The sequence below is a fragment of the Onychomys torridus genome, chromosome 16 (assembly GCF_903995425.1).
Source record: "Onychomys torridus chromosome 16, mOncTor1.1, whole genome shotgun sequence".
Lineage (NCBI taxonomy): Eukaryota > Metazoa > Chordata > Mammalia > Rodentia > Cricetidae > Onychomys > Onychomys torridus.
In genome coordinates, this window is record NC_050458.1 from 53,575,126 (window position 1) to 53,594,626 (window position 19,501).

Here is a 19,501-nt window from a genome sequence, read left to right on the forward strand (position 1 = left end):
GCGGCGGGAGGGGCGGCGGGGGCAGACAAAGCGGCTAATGAATGGGCGCGCCCGTCGCGCTGTCCGCAGCCCGCGGGCCCGCGCCGCGCCGCGCGGAGCCGGCGCCTCAGGTGAGTGCGCGCGGGACGCTTCAGCGACGTCTTCGACGGCCGGCGCCGCGCGGGGGTCGGGGACCGCGCCATTGTCCGTGCGCGGCGGGCCGGGCGGGGGCTGCGTCCCGGAGGTGCACCGGGCCGGGCCTCTGACAGCTGCGCCTCGCGCCCCCGTCGGGCCCAGGCCGCGGAGAGGAGCGGCAGCGGGACGCCCCGGCGGGATCTTTCATCAGGTGCCCGTCTCCCGCCACGTCGTGCCACCCCCAAGCCGGTGCGGGTCGGCGCGCGTGTCCGGGAAGGGGCGCCGGCAGCCTGCGCGGTGGTGACACGAGTCGGTGTCACGCTTCTTGGTGCCTTGGCTGTAGCGTGTGCTTCTGGGGCTGACTACGGAGGCTTTGCGAACACAAAACTTAACTCACGCCTTGGCTCCGCCGCGTCTTCCCGGTCGCAGTACCTGCCGTCATTTTTGTTGCTTTTGTCCTTTCTGGGCGACCCACTCGCCTCTGCTGGGATGGCTGCGGGTCCTCCTTCTGTGGGAAGGTTCTCACGAGGCTCGTGCGCGTCTTTTCCAGTCCCTGCAGCTAGGAGCCTCCGAAGGAGCTTCTGCCGCTGTTGTGGTGTTTGTAAAAAGGGAAGTCATTGGTTTTGAAGTTAATTAGGATAAGATTAAGTGCCGGCTTTTTTAAAAAGACACTTCAGGCTTGGTAAAAAACCAGTCAGCTATGGCAAGTGCATTCTTGTGACTTTGTAGGAAGAAAGAATTTTTTTCCCCTTTATATCGTGCTGATAAAATTAAGGCTAGGGGAATTTTAGTTTGAGGTTTTTTTTAAAAAAAAAAAGTGCTAGAGATAATCCAATTTTCGGCCTTGAGTTAATTCCATACTAACCAGAGTTGAGAGGTAAGCTACAAGGTTGCCGCTACACCAAAGGTTCTCAATTTGGGGGTCGCGACCCTCTAGGGTGGACCGACCCTTTCACAGGGATCTTTTAAAGATCATCGGAAACCACAGATGTTTACATGCCGATTCATAATAGTAGAAAAGTTGCAGTTATGAGATAGCAGTGAAAATAATGCCGTTGGGGGTTTAGCTCAGTGGTAGACCGCTTGCCTAGCAAGCACAAGGCCCAGGGTTCGATCCTCAGCTCCCCAAAAATGGAAAATAATTTTATGGTTGGGATCACCACAACATGAGGGACCATATTAAAGGGTCGCAGCATAAGGAAGGTTGAGAACCACTGCTCTATATCCTGAGGGTTTCAGTAGCCTGTCCATGAGGGCATTGATGCTCCCTTCCTGTAATCTATAAACATCTCTCTCTTTGTGATTTTTATTTTCAGGAAAAGATATATAACAAAATATTTCGTGAATCTTTAAAAAGTTTCAAGGTCTCAGTGTGCAGGTTGGTTTTTGTCAACTTGACAGAAACATCGTTGGAAGAGGGAATTTTTAATTTTTTTTTTTATTTGAGCTGAGGATCGAACCCAGGGCCTTGTGCTTGCCAGGCAAGTGCTCTACTACTGAGCTAAATCCTCAACCCTAATTTTTTTTTTTTAATGTTGGGTCCCCTGGAACTGGATGGGGTTAAGAGAGTTGTGAGCTGCCATATGGGTTTTGGGATTGAACCCAGGTTCTCTGGAAGAACTCTTAATCACTGAGCCACCTCTCTAGCCCCCAGAAGTGGGAGTCTTAATTGAGAAAATGCCTCCTTAAAATTGGCATGTAGGTAAGTCTGTTTGGCATTTTTTTTGATTAGTGAGCAATATAGGCAAGTCATGCCCAGGAAGATGGGGAGTGATGTGGTATGGCATCCCTAGGTCTTGGGTGGTATAAAAAAGCAGGCTGAGCAAACCCTGAGAAACAAGCCAGTAAGCAGTGCTCCATGGGTTCTGCCTTCAGGTTCCTGCTCTGACTTCCCTCAGTGTAGACTGTTACTTGGAAGTATAAGATGCAATAAACTTTTTCCTTCCCAAGTTGCTTTTGGTCATGGTGTTTGTCATGGCAATAGAAAGCCTAAGACACTCAGTCTTTTAGGCAGGTATGCAGTCTCTTTCGTTGAAAGAAAGCAAGAGACTGGAGAGATGGCTCAGTGGTTAAGAGCACTGGCTGCTCTTCCAGAGGACCCAGGTTCAATTCCCAGCACCCACGTGGCATTTCACATCTGCCTGTAACTCCATTTCCAGGGCTTCTGACACGGCCACACAGACATACATGCAGGCAAAACACCAGTGAACATAAAATAAAAATAAATTTAAAAAAAGAAAGCTCTTAGTTCATTTGACAGTGGTTCTACAAGCGTGTGCCTGACCAGTTAATCCCTGATTGTGGTGACTGATGTTTTGGTGATTGAAAACTCTTAGATGTCGGTACATATACAGAGAGTCCCTAACACCTTTGAAAATGTTTTTAGGAAATTATGAGGGGAGTATATGAGAGCTCATATATAGTATTTGTGCCGTGAAAACAATGTGTATGTGTTTCAGATCTCTGGTGGGCCTAATGTTTGGAAAGAGAGAACTGGGCAGTGAAGCTCCAGAACCATGGAGACAGTAAGGCCATGGTCACTGCCTCCACCTCTTCACTTCATATCTGCGTTTTCTATGTGCCTGGCTTCAAGTACTTTAGTTTTGACTTCTGGTTGACCTGATGAGAGGTGGGAGTAGGTAAGTGACTCTTTTCTTGGCCACTGTCTAGTTAGCCCTATGGGTCAGAGGCCTAGCCACTAACCAGAGGCTCTTCCAACCAGCATTGTTTCCTTCTGAACATCTACACAGACCCATTCAGTCACCTCTGTCACTCTTCTTATTACTCTTGGAGGATGCTGTGGTAGGGTTTGTCGTTCCTGCAGAAGTTCTGTACGGTACTGAATCTAGCTGCAAGAGTCTCAGCATGTCCTCACCCTTCCTGACCTTCATTATATCTGGGAAGTGCAGCAGCTCACCAGGTTCTTATCCTCCAGGGCTCTCTACCTCAACCTTTCTGATACTTCTTGTCCCGCTTTTTATTTCATGTGCATTGGTGTTTTGCCTGCATGTGTCTGTGTGAAGGTGTCAGATCCACTGGAACTGGAGTTACAGGCAGTTCTGAGCTGCCACGTGGGTGCTGGGAATTGAAACCTGGTCTCCTGGAAAAGCAGCCAGTGCTCTTCACTGCTGAGCCATCTTGCTAGCCCTCTTGCCCCACTTTTTAGTATCTGTGCTTTTTTTATCCTGGAATATTCCTGTAATTGGAGTCCTAGGCCAGAGTCCCAGCTCCAGGTTTCGGCATACCAGGTCCAGCTGCTCATCCCTGAAGAAAGCAAACAGTCAGGCATGATGGCACACACCTTTGATCCTTTAATCCCAGCACTCAGGAGGCAGAGGCAAGCAGGTGTCTGAGTTCAAGGCCAGCCTGGTCTACGGAGCTGGTTTCAGGACAGTCAGGGCTACCCGGAGAAACCCTGTTGCAGGTGGGGAGTGCCAACAGAAGTAAGAGAGGTCATGAAAAACATATCATCAAAACAACCATTAGGGGAGATGAAAAGTAAGTGTTTAAGCCCATCTTCGGGACATGACATGAGCTGTAAGTTTAAACAGAATTAGGTAGGGGCAAGAGAGATGTATAATTAAGTAGTCTTTGTCACAGTGTGGTCTGGTTGATCATTATCTCAGTTCTGGTTCTTCAGGGTGGTAAGAAGACAGTCCAGTTACCCTGAGATGAGTATTCCTGCTGGGGGGCGATCTCATCATGAGGTGATCTGTCTGTGAGGTTTAGGACAACTTTGAGGTCCCTTCTGTGGGTTTGGAACAGGACATTGTCAACACTGACAGTAAGATACTTCAGTTACTCTTTGTGCCTTCAACCTTGAAGGAACATGAAATGGACTAGCTGTCATCAGCTTGTAGACAAGACTCCTTGAGGATGTGGCATATCTACAGTCAGAATTAAGCAGGTGAAGGACCCAAAGTCTCAAGACAGGAGACATGCAGAAAGAGCCCAGGAATGCTAGGCTTTTTTTTTTTTTTTTTTTTTTTTTTGGCTTTTTTGAGAAAGGGTTTCTCTGTGTAGCTTTGCGCCTTTCCTGGATCTTGCTCTGTAGACCAGGCTGGCCTTGAACTCAAAGAGATCTGCCTGCCTCTGCCTCCTGAGTGTTGGGACTAAAGGCGTGTGCCACCAGGCTTTTGTCTGCATTTAGTTACCATGTGGTCCCAGGTGAGGAGTTGGTGCTTTTTAGCAAAAGTGATTTCAAAGTACTTCTTAATAGCAAGTTATTTCCTTGCTAATCATATTTTAATTTTTTTTATTATTATTGTTGTGTGTATTATGGGGTGGTGCGTGTGCCACAGCACAGGACACACATGGAGGTCAGAAGATAGTAAAGGCAGTTTTCTCTTTCCACCATTATGTGTATTCCAGGGGTCAAACTTTGGTTGTCTGGTTTGTGTGGCAGGCACCTTTACCCACAGAGCCATCTCAACAGCCCATCTTGCTGGTTATTTCTAATTTTTAAAAAAAAATTTTAAATTTTTTGTAGTGCTGGGAATTGATCCCTGGGCCTTGGATACACTAGGCAAATGCTCTACCACTGAGCTACACTCAACACATAGCCTTCTTGCTAATTATTTGATATATGCTTTTAGTAGTTCAAGTTTTGGAGGTATTGCTAGGAATAGTAAAACTTCCTGTTTCTGAGGAAGAGGACATCTGGAGAGACAGAAGAACGTCCCTGCCTCATGGGCCATTCTTGCCTCTTCCCTTTACCTGGCACTGCACTACCTGCTATAATAGTGGTGTCTTCATAAATTCCTGTTCTCAGAGAATTTTATAATGGTGGTAGGGACCTATATAAACTTGAGAAAAGGGCCCTCCGTACATCTTTTGTTCCCAGCTCTTGAGGGAAGAGGCTGAGGCCAGAGGTTTGTTTGAACACAAAAGTTCAAAGCCAGTCTGTACAAAATATTGAGATGCTATCTCTAAAATAAGAAAATAAGGAGATACAATTCCCAAGTAGTTTTCTAAGGAAAATTACAGACAGTTAAGGGCAGACTTGTTGCTGTGTGTCCTGTCTGAGAGTGTGCTATGAAGTGCTTCTGGCTCATTTGAGGGTATCTCTGAGGGGCTGGGTGCCACGGGGATGTGTCATGCCTTCAGGGTCCAGAGCCAGGCTGCTGTAACTTCCTCCCCACTTCTTTAGGGGTGTGTTTGGGAAGTCAGTGGGCACACGGTTTAAATGACTTGGTGGGTGTGGAGATGCTGGGACAAGAGTCCAACAAGGTGTAAGCTCTGCTTATAGCTCCTCCCATGTGCGGGCCCCCAGCAGCTGTGGCCCAGGTTTCTCTTTCTCTTTTGTATAGATCTACACCACCAGCAGCAGTAGGCCTGTGGTTCCACTGTTTTTCTTTGCTGCCCTACAAGGGTGCTGCTGTGATTGCCATAGCCACTACTCCCTGATCTGGGGTCCCTTGGCTTGGTGAACCAGCGACCCCAGATTTGCATTGTTCAACTGTATTACCTCTGCAGATACTGTGAACAGTTGAATTTTTGTCTAAAGCAGGCATCATGGCTGCTCACTAAGCCTCACCTTGTGGTCTCTTCTCCATCTGTCAATCACAGGGATGTGGCTCTGTTTGGCCATTGTATCATGAAAGCCACATTCACATCCTGTGAAGGACATTTAAAGTTTTCCAGCAACTTTGAGCTAAAACTGTGGCTTAGGCCTGTCACTGGTGACCACTTAGATCATAAAGAGTAGTTGGTGAAGATGGTAGTGTTAAGTTCAGGGGAAATACAAAAAGAGCAACCAGAAAAATCCATGCTTGTGGTATGTGACCCAGAACATTTCAGGGACTAAACAGGGACCAAGTGACCTCAATGTGGGCTGTTTGCTTACTGTGGAATGTGCTTTGTTTCCAAGGTAGCCTTATCAGGGTTTCTGACCGTGTCTTGTGGAAATAACTGGTTCTAGATTTCTGAAGTTTAACTCTTTGTAGCTTTGGGCTTCCGGCCTCAGGATAGTCTCAGTGGTTATAGTTGTCATCTATATAGGCTCAGTGACTCTGGCATTTGTGGCATTAAGGCTATTGATGGTGGCGCTTCCCCTAGAATATGTTAGTTCTGCAGAACACCCAGTAGATTAAAGTTGCCCTCTGGTGTGGGCCAGGTCTTATTTAAGATCTTTGGAAACAAAGACCTCCTATGTGTCCTTGATAGCTCTGTGAGGGCTTGCAAAGTCCCATTGAAGACAGAATGTTTTTTTGTTGTTGCTGTTGTTTTTAATTTTATGTTGTGGAGTTTCTGAACTGCAGAGTTGGTGCTCCTTGATGTCCTATCCCTAGATGGGACCCTCAGGTGCCAGGTGTCTCCTCTGTGGGCTTACAAACTTTTTGGAGGAAATTGTGGGTGTTAGAAGTATTCTTTTCTTGCCAGGCGGTTGTGGCGCACGCCTTTAATCCCAGCACTCAGGAGGCAGAGGCAGGCGATCTCTGTGAGTTCGAGGCCAGCCTGGGCTACAAAGTGAGTTCCAGGAAAGGCGAAAAGCTACACAGAGAAACCCTGTCTCAAAAAACAAACAAACAAACAAAAATCCCAAAACAAAAACCAAAAAAAAAACCCAAGAAGTATTCTTTTCTCTCCACTCCGTTTCCATCACTGATAGCCTAAAACATGAGAAGCCCTGGTGTCATCCAGTGGCCAGTCTGTAGTTAAGTTCCTACTTGTCTTGAGTAGTTGTTTCTTCCAGACCAGAATCCTGTATCTTGGTTAGTATTGTGTCTGTCCTTCTGCCTCTGTATATACCTTGTGACCTGGCATTTGGAGTGTAGGTGGCATGTTTGGGACACATGGCATGGGTGATGGAATATTCTTTGGTAGCCAACCCACGGAAAGGAGTTGAGCTTTGATCACAGCCTGCCTCTACCACTTCATCACTCACTCATGTGCAGTATGTTTGGGCAGTTGTCAGCACATCCTGTGTATAGTAAGCTTTCACTGTGGGTTCTAGTCTTGCTGTGGAGAGTTCTTGTTGCTGAAGATGTCCTGTGTGCTCTTTATTTGGGGAGCATGGTCTTTTAGTTCTAATTAATCCTAGTATGGGGTTGCTAGGTGGAAGGGTAAATGTCATTCTGGTAAGAGCTTCTACATTCCCTCTTGTAGGCTTGTTTGACCTGTATGAGAGCCTTAACCATAAAGGGCACTGTAGCTAGAGTTTTTCTGGTCCTGCCTGGCCCACAGTCAGGACAAATCTCTCTCACCCGCCAGTCCCGCAGCCACTCAGACCCAACCAAGTAAACACACAGAGACTTATGTTACTTATAAACTGATTGGCCGTGGCAGTCTTCTTGCTAACTGTTCTTATATCTTAAATTAACCCATTTCTATTAATCTATAAGTTGCCACGTAGCTTGTGGCTTACCAGTATATTAACATCTGCTTCTCATGGTGGCTGGCAGTGTCTCTCTGCCTCAGCCTTCCACTTCCCAGAATTCTCTCTGTTTGTCCCACCTATCCTATACTTCCTGTCTGGTTACTGGCCAAACAGTGTTTTATTTATCAATCAATCATAGCAACATATATTCACAACAACATACAGGACATCCCACAGCAGGGCACTCATGTGTCTGGAGTTTTGGCAGAATGCTACTGTTGAGAAGTGGTATATTAAAATGGTTTTCATTTAATATGTTACAGTTTGAATGTGAAAAAGGAAAAGTTAATGCTGCCTCATGTTGGATATATCAGGTAGTCAAAGCAGTTGAGTTGACTAAATTCGAGTGGGTGGTTGTGTTAGGAAGTCACTGAGTAATCCCCACTGCAAGGGAGAGTGTCATCCTCATTGCTCACTTGTGCAGAGCAAAGCTTTAATTGGAAAGCAACATTTTCTCCCAAATCAGAACATATGTCTTAAATTAAGACAGTTGCATGCCATGCTCTCTAAACTATGGAAAGGATCCTTTGAACCAGTTGCTTTAAAATTTAGGAGGTTTTGTTTTGTTTGGTTTGGTTTTGCTTTGTTTTGTTTTTCTAAGACAGGGTTTCTCTGTATAGATCTGTAGACCAGGCTGGCCCCCCCATTAAAGGTGGGCACCACCTTTGCCTGGCTAAATTTAGGACTTTTATATTTGAAACTGAAAAATACAAAATACTAGAAAATTTGTAATTTTTTAAAAGAATTTATTTTTCTTTTATGTGCATTGGTATTTTGCCTACATGTATGTCTCTGTGAGGGTGTCACATCTGGGAGTTGCGGACAGTTGTAAGCTACCATGTGGGTGCTGGGAATTGAACCAAGGTCATCTGGCAAAACAGCCAGTGCTCTTAACTGCTGAGCCATCTGTTCAGCACCAAAAATGTGTGTTTTTGAGTGCTTTCTTTCTGCCTCGTCTTTCCTTCTGTTCGTACATTGCTCAAGTGCAGCAATATTTTCCACATCAAATGGCTAGTCCTGGGTCAGAGGGTGGCTCTTGGGCTGGAGAAGGCTAAAGGACTGGGTCTGTTCTGGAAGGAACCTTTGTTTGTCATTGATGATCTTACTTTATATGTATGCCTCATGGAGAGAGAATACATGTATGTGCAAGTGCATACCTTTGTGCATGGAGGCCAGAGGAAGATGTCATATGTTCTGCTGTAACTCTCCAGTATTACTTTACAATAGGGTCTCTTGTTTAACCTGGAGGTAGGCTGGTGGGCAGCAAGGCTCAGCTGTTCTCTTCTTTCTACCTTCCACAGTTCTGAGGTTACAGGGATGTGTGCAGCCATACTTGGCATTTTACATAAGTGCTAAGGATTCAAACTCAGGCCCCCATACTTTGGTAGCAAGTGTCCTTATCCACTGAGCCATCTTCCCAGCCCTTAGTTTTATTTTAAACTGGTTTTTATTTCCTGGAGAATAAAATGAGTGCTATGGAATAGATGCTGGCTCTGAATGCCGTCCTCCTGGGAACTTTCATCTTTCAAGATCAAAGTGTCACCCTACAGTCTTGGGATGGGAAGATTCTTTTTCCTCCTATATCAGTTTTATTTAAAACACGAGTAAGTATTTCTCTTTTGGTAATGGCAAATGGTTCAAATAATATTGAACGAAAATCATTGACTAATACGGGGCATTAAATAGGAACAGACTTTCTTTTAAAGCAAAAGAATAGAGGTTATATACAAAAGGGACCTACAATCTATAGGCCAATTCAAAAAAGGAAATATATTTATAAAATGTGTGGTGAAAGCAGAACATTCCACTGCTGCTTTGGAGAAGGGCTATCTTACAACATTCAGTCAGCTGAAGATGGATTGGTACAAGTGTCTATACATAAATTTCAAGTCATTTTTGCATGTGCAGAATCCTCCAGATCTTCCCAGACTGAACGGGCAGTACTGTGGCTTTCTTCCTTTTCCATATTCCCAGCACAGCTACATGAACTTCAACTCTTGATGTGCCACTTACAACAGCGGTTCCTTAGGAACCAACAGGACAGTGATCCAGGATTCCCCTATGAGAAACAAACTGGCCACCTACAGAAAGTGTCACAATGAACAAGTCTTTCTTTCTGCCTTCCAATTCATACAGTATCTCATTTCAAGACTATTAACCCTTATCAGTAGGTAGATTCTTCTTCACCACATATGTGCGACAATGTTGGAGAGCCACAGGAGTCTGGTGCAGCAAAAAACAAAACTAATATGCCCCCCCTTTGATTTGATGCTGAAGTAGCATTTTTAAAAAGTTGTTTTCTTGAAAAGATGACAAAAACTAAAATTTTGCTGTTTATGGTTATAAAATATTGAAAGTAAGGGGGGCTGGAGAGTTGGCTCAGTGGTTAAGAGCACCAGCTGCTTTTCCAGAGGACTTGGATTCAATTCCCAGCTCCCACATGTTAGCTCACAGCCATCTGTACTCCAGTCCTGGAGACCTGGTGCCATCTTCTGACTTTCAGGACATTGCATACACATGGTGCATTATAAGACTATGGAGGCCATTTTTTTTTCAAACCACCACACATATTCTGATATCTGTTTATTTTTATTTTATTTTATTTTATTTTTTCAAGACAGGGTTTCTCTGTGTAACAGCCCAGGCTTTGTAGACCAGGTGGACCTCAAACCCACAGAGATCTGCCTGCCTCTGTGTCCAGTGTACTGGGATTAAAGGCATGCGCCACCACTGACCAGCTGTTACTCATTTATTTATTCAGAGACAGAGTCTCTCTACATAGCCCTGGCTATTTTGGAACTCACTATGTAGATAGGCTGTTCTGGAACTTATTGCCTCCACCTCCCAAGTGCTGGCATTAAAGGCATGTACCACCATTCCTGGCCAAGGTTTATTTATTTTTATTTTATGTGTATGAATGATATTGCCCACATGTGTATGTCTGTGCACTTTGTGGATACAGTGCCCACAAAAGCCAGAAGAGGGCATTGGATCCCCTGGAACTGGAGTTACTGGCAGTTGTGAGCCACTATGTGGGTATAGGGAACTGAACCCTCTGCAAGAGCAGCAAGTGCTTTTAACCTCTGAGCCATCTCTTCAGCCCCAACTCTTGCCCTTTTCCCACCCCCACCCCCACCCCGAGACAGGGTTTCTCTGTGTAGCTTTGCACTTTTCCTGGAACTCGCTTTGAAGACCAGGCTGGCCTCGAACTCACAGAGATCCGCCTGCCTCTGCCTCCCGAGTGCTGGGACTAAAGGCGTGTGCCACCACCGCCCAGCCTAACTCTTGCCCTTTTAAAAAAATCTCTTATTCTGAGACTTATTATTTTATATTCTTCATGGTATTTGCTGAAGAACAGAGTGGTTTGGTTTTGTTGTTTTTATCCTCTTAATTGTAATGTGGCCTGTTGGACCCATCTCCCTACAATAAATAAGGAAGTGTCTTATATTACATTCTTTACCGTTTGTCTTTCTTCTGCTGTTCACATGGAGTTAAGCACTAGAGTGATATGAGCTGTAGGGTAAAGGGTCATAGTTTCCAGAAAGAAAGATCTCATTGACTTTCTCCACATTCTTTTTTGGTTTTGTGAGATAAAGTCTTACTGGGTTACTCAAGCTGTCCCTAAAATTCTGGGTTTAAGTGAACCTCTTGCTTTAGTTTCCTCAATAGCTGGGATATAAGTGTATGTCACCAGGCTGGCAAGGGGTTTGTTTTGTTTCCAAGCTCTGCTTCAAAGTCCTGTGTTGGTCTTCTGCTGGCAGAGTCACAAAGAGCATGGTACCCGTAGAGTTATAGCCAGACTTGTGTCTTATAACAGGCCTTTATCACCTCTCAGGCCACCACCTGGTGTCACCTCTTAATAAACAAAATGAGGACTAGATTCTAACATGAGTGTCAGGGGAATAGACTGTATTCAAGATAACAGTAGTCGTGATCTGAACAAGGACATCACCAGTAGACATGCTAATGCTAATATGAAAGGGGGAAAGCTCACGAGGCCTTAGTTGTAGACAAAGAACTACAGAAAATTAAGGACTGCTGAGAACTGGATAAATAATCTTCCCCAGGGAAGAGCACACTAATTGGTTATCTAATACCCAATGGTCATCTCTCAAAACATACATATACAAGTAACATTTATATAGACTGAGCAGGTTGTATTGATACATTTAGGAACACACACACACACACACCAATACCAATTAAAGAAACAGGCCATAGGGCTGGAGAGATGGCTCAAAGTTTAAAAGCACTGGCTGCTCTTGCAAAGGTCCTGGGTTTGATTCCTAGGACCCACATAGTAGATTCATAGCCATCTATATAATTCTAGTCCAGTCTATCTAATGCCCTCTCCTGGCCTTCATGGGCACCAGGCATGCTGTGGTGCACTGACATTTTTGTAGGCAAAACACCGATACACATAAAATCAGTCAATCAGTCAATCAATTCATAACATTTTTAAGAAATTTTTAAGAAAGAAAAGAAAAAGGACATGAATTTGAGAGCATTCAGGGGACTGGTGTACATGGGAGGGATTTGAAAAAGAAAAGGGAAGGCAGGAAATGTTATAATCTCCCTCCCCCTCCCACACTTCCCCTCTTCTTGAGACAGGGTCTCACTTTGTGTAGCTCTGACTGACCTGGAAATCACTGTGTAGACCATGCTGGCCTCAAAACTCCCAGAGATACAGCTTCCTCTGCCTCCCATGTGCTGGGATTTAAGGCATGTACCACCACTGCCAGGCACCCGTTTTAATCTTACACACACACACACACACACACACACACACACACACACACACACACACACACACACACGTGTTAAAATATGTTAAGTATATGTTAATATATATATGTATGTGTGTTAAAAATACGAATTTTTAAAAAATAAAGTATAGCCGGGAGGTGGTGGCGCACGCCTTTAATCCCAGCACTTGGGAGGCAGAGACAGGCAGATCTGTGTGAGTTCAAGGCCATCCTGATCTACAGGATGAGATCCAGGACTGTTACAAAGAGAAACCCTGTCTCCAAAAAGCCAAAAAAAAAAAAAAAAAAAAAAAAAAAAATTAAAGCAGTGTCCCTCCCACACTTATTTAGGAGAGTCTGTCTCAGTGCTCTAGTGCTCTACAATGTTGCTACCAGTTTCTTGGGTACCATTGTTTGAATAGTTTGGTAGCCAGAAGGAGGGTCACAACTGTCTCTTTAGAATATCTTCCTTCCTGCCAGCTCCATTTCCTTACTCTTTGTTTTCATACATCAGTCTCATGAAATAATATGTGTGTCTGAAACAGATACAGACACAGTTTAAGTAGGATCCACTGTTAGGGTATCAAGTAATCCTGTGTAACAACTTTTCTTTTTCTTTTTGTGTGTATGGGGGTGTGGGGGTGGGCAGGACCTCACTATATAACCCTGGCTGGTCTAGAACTCATTGTGTAGACCAACCTAGCCTGGAACTCCACCTGCCTCTACCTCCCAAGTGCTGGTTTAAAGGCATGCATCACCATGCCCAGTTTTCTGTAACTTGGCTCTAGTCACTTTTGGAAGTGGTTCCTTTTGTTGTTGGCTTTGAAATAGGGTCTCTGGATGGGCCTAGGCTTACCTCAAACTTGAGATTCTCCTGCTACAGCCTCCCAAATGCTGAGATCATGGGCAAGTACCATCATCATGCTCAGCAGATGTTAGTTTTATTCTGACAACTTCCCCACCTTGTCTCTGAAAAATACTCTTGTGAAAACACCACTGCTTAACCATCTGGTAGTTTATCAGCTGCCCCTCATTGCCAGGGTGAGGGCTGTTCTGCTTGGTCTCATCTGACCCTATGTTGTAGGGTAAGGAGTTAGTGAGTGATGTTAAGACGGTGGTGCCAATGAAATCTTCATGTACAGTTTTAACCAACCAAGAGGTTTAGGAGTGGCTCTCAGGTCGGGTTGTCTTAGAGTCTGTTCTTCTCCTTTAACTCTGCGTGTTCTGTGGGCAACAGGACTGGCAAGATAGCCTAGTGGCACTTGTTGCCAAGCATGGCAACTTGAGTTCAATTCCTAGGCCTCACATGTTGGAAGGAGAGAACTGCCTCCTCTGACGCCCATATGTAGTCAGGTACACATACACACACAGTACATGTAATAAAAATATTTTGTTTTGTTTTATTTTCATTTTTTGAGACAGGATTTCCCTGTGTAGCCCTGGTATCCTGAAACTCACTCTGTAGACCAGGCTGGCCTCAAACTCAGATTCACCTGCCTGTGTCTCCCAAGTGCTGGGATTAAAGGGGTGTGCCACCACCACCCTGAAATTTAAAAAAAAGTTTTTTTCAAGGGGCCAGTGAGATGGCTCATAAGGTAAGGGTGTTGGCCACCAAGCCTGACAGCTGCTGAAGTTTATTCCTAGAAACCATATGGTAGGAGAGGACCAACTCCTGCAAGTTGTCTTCTGACCTGCCTGTGGAAGCATGAGTACACATGCAAATAAATGTATATTTAAAATGAAAGAAAAAAAAATATTGCTCAGGTTCTTTTGTTAGAAGTTGTACCTCTGTAGAATGTTAGCAGACAACAATTAGAAAGATTTACAAAAACACAATGTGCTTTTTACTGATGTGCTTGCTGGGTGGCAAATGTCCATTGTCTTTAAAATTATTAGGCAATGTTTGGGGTGCATGGTGTTGGGACATGTCTAGTGATCTTTGCTTAGAGAATAGTCATAATACAATTAGGAACACATGAATAGGCCTGGGGAAGGTTAGCACCGCTGAGAATTCTAGTTTGGAAGACACCAGCTTGGTAAAATATTCTGCTAAGCTTTGCATTTCAGGAGACTTGTATAGTACAATAAACATAATGCCAGCAGCACTGTGAAGTGCTTTATACAGCTGGATGGGTGGTAGCAAACGCCTTTGTGATGATACTGTGTTCCCCAAAATATTGTGATGATACTGTGTTCCCCAATATTGTGCACCCTAATAAACTTATCTGGGGGTCAGAGAACCAAACAGCCACTAGATACAGAGGCCAGAAAATGGTGGCACACACACCTATAATCCTAGCATTCCAAAGGCAGAGATCCAGATCCATCTGGATCTCTGTGAGTTCAAAGCCACACTGGATACAGCCAGGCATGGCGACAACCCCTTTAATCCCAGGAAGTGATGGCAGGAAGCAGAAAGGTATATAAGGTGTGAAAACAGGAACTAGAGCTGGTTAAGCTTTTAGGCTTTGAGCAGCACAGTTCAGCTGAGAACCATTCTGGATGAGGACTCAGAAGCATCCAGTCTGAGGAAACAGGATCAGCTGAGGAATTGGCAAGGTGAGGAAGCTGTGGCCTGTTCTGTCTCTCTGATATTCCAGCATTCACCCCAATACCTGGCTCCAGGTTTGTTTTTATTAATAAGACCTTTTAAGATTCGTGCTATGGGGTTGGGGATTTAGCTCAGTGGTAGAGTGCTTGCCTAGCAAGCACAAGGCCCTGGGTTCAATCCTCAGTCTGGGGGGGAAAAAAAAAAAAAAGATTCGTGCTATATCTAGGTATTTATTGCTTGTATATACTGTATATAGTTATTGTATTTATTGTATATATAGTTTTTCTTATAACTAATATAACTTTTTTTTTTTTTTTTGGTTTTTTGAGACAGGGTTTCTCTGTAGTTTTGGTGCCTGTCCTGGATCTCTGTAGCCCAGGCTGGCTTCAAACTCACAGAGATCTGCCTGGCTATGCCTCCCAAGTGTTGGGATTAAAGGCGTGCGCCACCACTGCCCGACTAGTTATAACTTTTTTCCTTTTTTCTTTTTATTAGAATAGAAGGGGGAAATATGGTGATGTTTATTTGTGCTGAAATGTGATTTTATTTGTATGTTAATAAAATTGCCTGGGGATCAGAGCTAAGAGCAAGCCATTAACCAGAAGTCTGGTAGTGATAGCACACGCCCTTAATCCCTGATCACATGGTAGACAGAATCTCTGTGTGTTCAAGGACACAGCCAGCATGGAGACACACACCTTTAATCTCAGTACCAACCATAGAGACCTGGAGGTCTGTATAGACAGGCAGTAACGAGGAAGTCATTTGGTTGGGTTTACAGCCAATGAGAAGGCAGAACAGAAAGACAATAAAAATACAGACACAGGAAGTAGGTCTCTTTGTCAGTGGAAGGACGGCAGCCACTCCTAAGCTAAAGGCAATTCGCTAGTGCTCTGACCTCTTGGGCTTCTAACTCTTTATTTGGCTCTGTGTTTCTTATTTAATAAGACCGTTTAGAATTATATGTACACGCCTTTAATCCCAGTACTTGAGAGGTAGGGGCAGGTGGATCTCTGGCCTGGTCTACAGAGCAAATTCCAGGACAGCCAGGGCTACACTGAGAACCTGTCTCAAACACCACCACCACCTAAATAAAACCATAAAATATCTTAACATAGCCAGGTGATGGCACACGCCTTTAATTCCAACACTTGGGAGACAGAGACTAGCAGATCTCTGAGTTCAAGGCCAGCTTGGTCTACAAAGTGAGTTCCAGGACAGGCTCCAAAGCTACAGAGAAACCTTGTCTCAATAAACAAACAAACAAATATTTAACACAAAGCTGGAGAGACAGTTCTCCTGTTAAGAGGATATACTGCTTTTGTAGAAGACTGGCGTTCAACTCCCAGCACCAAGGCAGGCTTCTCACAATTCAACTTCAAAGGATCTCATGCCATCTTCTGGCCTCCACGGGCTACTGCAGTCACAGGCATGTACTCCCACATAGACACAATTAAAAAATATTCTTGCCAGGCATGGAGGAGACATGTGCCTTTACTCAGGATGTAGAGGCAAGTGGTTCAAAGACAGCCTGGCCTACATAGGGAATTCCAGGCTACTCAGGGCTACATAGTAAGATCCTGCCTAAAAACAAACAAACAAACAAATAAATAAAATCTTTAATATAAGCAGACACTTAGCTGAACCTTGACCTTGTAAAGATATATTTCTAAGTAGTCAATTCTGTAAGGAAGAATCAGCTAAAAATGAGGCTGGGGTGGTATCTCAGTGGTTAAGAACACTGGCTGTTTTTCCAGAGGACTTGGGTTTGATCCCTAACACCTACATAGCAGCTCACAACTGTCCAACTTCAGTCCCAGGGTATCCAACACTCTGTTCTGGCCTCCAGGGCCACTGCACATACCACACATGGTACACAGACATACATGCAGGCAAAACACCCATGCACACAAAATAATAATGTTAAAAACTGCAGAAGATAAGCAGTTATGTTAATAATTAAAGCTTTGATTGTTCAACATATATACACAGTAAGTTATTAAAATATTCACTATCATTATGCACAACAGAATGTATTATCTGTTAGCATTTATCCCAAAATTATTCCATCTCTACATTGACATGTACATACACATATACACATATTTCATATGGACCACCATATTTACCTACAGACAATCTGAAAATTAATTTTAAATGTTTACATTTTTAAGTATGCCTAGCAAAATATATTTAGAAAAAGCATTAACATTTTTATTACTGCACTTATTTGTGTTAGTGTGTGGGAGCACATAGCACTTGTAAAGAAAGGTCTGAGGACAACTTGTGGGAGTTGTCTCTCCTTCCACCCTAGAACTCAGCTTGTCAAGTTTGGCAATAAGCACTAGTTATTAACTGCTAAACCACCTCACAGGCCCAGCCAAAGCATTTTTACAGCCTAATTTTCTGTTACCCTTCACTGCTAAAAAATAAATAAAATCCAGTCTCTTCATAGAATCTGTTTTGGAAGAAGATTTTATTAAAACTCTTTTTTTTTTTTTTTTTTTTTTTTGAGACAGGGTTTCTCTGTAGTTTTGGTGCCTGTCCTGGATCTCTGTAGACCAGGCTGGCCTTGAACTCACAGAGATCCAACTGGCTCTGCCTCCTGAGTGCTGGGATTAAAAGTATACACCACCACTGCCCGGCTAAGTTATAAAATTTAATAATGTCTATAGAGGTCGGGGCAGTGGTGGCGCACACCTTTAATCCCAGCAGTCGGGAGGCCGAGCCAGCCGGATCTCTGTGAGTTCAAGGCCAGCCTGGTCTACAGAGTGAGATCCAGGACAGGCACCAAAACTACACAGAGAAACCCTGTCTCAAAATAACAAAAACTAAACAACAACAACAAAAATTATAACTTAACAAAATTTTTATCTTGGTGCCAATGAATGTTTTTTAAATAAACTCTGCTTTTAGATGTCTGTTGACTATAAATAATTGTTTTAGGAGAGTATTTACATCTCTTGAATCTTGGAACAGGATTTTTTTCTCAACCTCCGTGTCCAGAATTGACATTTGAAAGCGCCATCCCCAAACCCTTCCACCTGCACAAAGAAAGCTGAAAACGACCATTTCTGTTAACATTTTAGTTAGGCCTGCCTCTGGTAAAGTCCTCATAGCCGGTTGCTTCAGTCCTCAGGGCTATACTTAACCGCTAATCATTCTCAGAGGAAGAGGAAAACAGAGTCAAAGCTCCTCTGTATTAACAGTCCAGAAGTCATTCCCGAATGCCCTCATGCACTCAGAACTACATTTAAATCAGGCATGCCAGGAACAGTGATTTCAGTATGTGATAAGTTCAAAAAATAAGAAAAAGAAGTGGGCAGGCGTTTGCTGCTCAGTTATTTTCAGGAACTTTCCAGGACAATTAAGTTTTTCTCATAATAAGTTATTAACCCCACCGATTAAGAATAAGACCACAGCCGGGCGGTGGTGGCGCAGGCCTTTAATCCCAGCACTTGGGAGGCAGAGGCAGGTGGATTTTTGTGAATTCAAGGCCAGCCTCGTCTACACAGTGAGATCCAGGAAAGGCGCAAAGCTACACAGAGAAATCCTGTCTTGAAAAACAAAACAAAAAGAATAAGACCACTACCACAATTTAAAGCCAAATTTGAAACAAGCTTTAATTAAATACTGGCCAGATGAATGGGTTCTTGCCATGTCCATACCCAGGTTCCTGGGAAATGGCCCAGGATCAAGTTTTACAAGGGCTTAAGAAGGAAAACCCATAACTCAGTGTATTTCCCATCAGGTCCAATCAGGGGCAAGAATACATACATTCTGAAGTACCTCCAGCCTATGTCCAATCAAGGGCAAGTACATCCTGCCCATTGAACCTCCTGCCCACTGTGATCAAGCATAAACTTGTTTAGGAGAGTGCAAACATGTGGCTTGTTATCTCCATAAACAGTAGCCTCCAGTACTCCAGGAACTACCTGTCCTTGGGCAAGAGGCTTGCAGATCAGAAGCATTTTTGTTTCATGGATGGCTAAGGCATAGTAATTAAAACTTAAAATGTAACTTTGGCTCTCACAAAGTTACAAGAGACTAGTTAGCTAGATTTCTCCTTCAGGGCATCAAGACAGTATAGGCAATATTTTCCATGGTTATATAAATCACAGTAGGGATTTCTTCAGCCCCCTTTTCCTGTTGGAGCCCATTTAGGTTTCCTAGTGGCTTTGCCCAGCAGGTCTGCACAAAGAAGATGATTGGACCTCGGGCCTGAGTACCAACCAGGTGCTTGGAAGAGTCTACACTTGGCCTTACTAGCAAGGGAGAGGTCTTTTGCTCCACCCCTTGGCATTGTCATACAAAGCCCTTTGGAATAAAGTTCTGGGCTGGTGGTTCAGACCCGGGCCCTCCTGAGGCTAACCTGTGTTTCTGTCTTTCCACTCATCATCTAGGATCTCCTATCTAATATTTCCCACTTCTCCCTACTCAAGAGTACCCTGGGTCGGAAAAGTGGGGGCTGGTCCCCACATCTTCTGCCCCAAATTGTTCAGCAGAACCCCAGTGATTCAGCAGAGTTCCAAAAGACTAATACATCTCAACCTTCCCTTGCATGTAACAGATATCCAAGTCATTCAGCAGACCTACAAATTTTCTTAGCTTCTAAATTGACAAGGCCTGTCATAGAAATGGCAACAACAGCCAAAATAATTTAACAGAAGCTCAGTGGCTCCAAGGAACTCCAAGAGATAAGACCAGTCACCA

At 44.0% G+C, this 19,501-nt stretch overlaps 1 protein-coding gene across 2 annotated transcripts in view; it reads left to right on the plus strand.

The window, feature by feature from the left end:
- Zbed4 (zinc finger BED-type containing 4) overlaps window positions 1-19,501 on the plus strand; it is a 31,437-nt gene continuing 11,936 nt past the window's right edge. Inside the window, exons 1-2 of one of the 2 annotated variants that reach the window (XM_036208954.1) lie at window positions 1-110; window positions 2,574-2,753. The gene's annotated coding sequence lies outside the window, so the exon portion shown is untranslated. The remainder of the gene's footprint in view (window positions 111-2,573; window positions 2,754-19,501) is intronic. The other variant, XM_036208955.1, reaches the window with a different exon arrangement.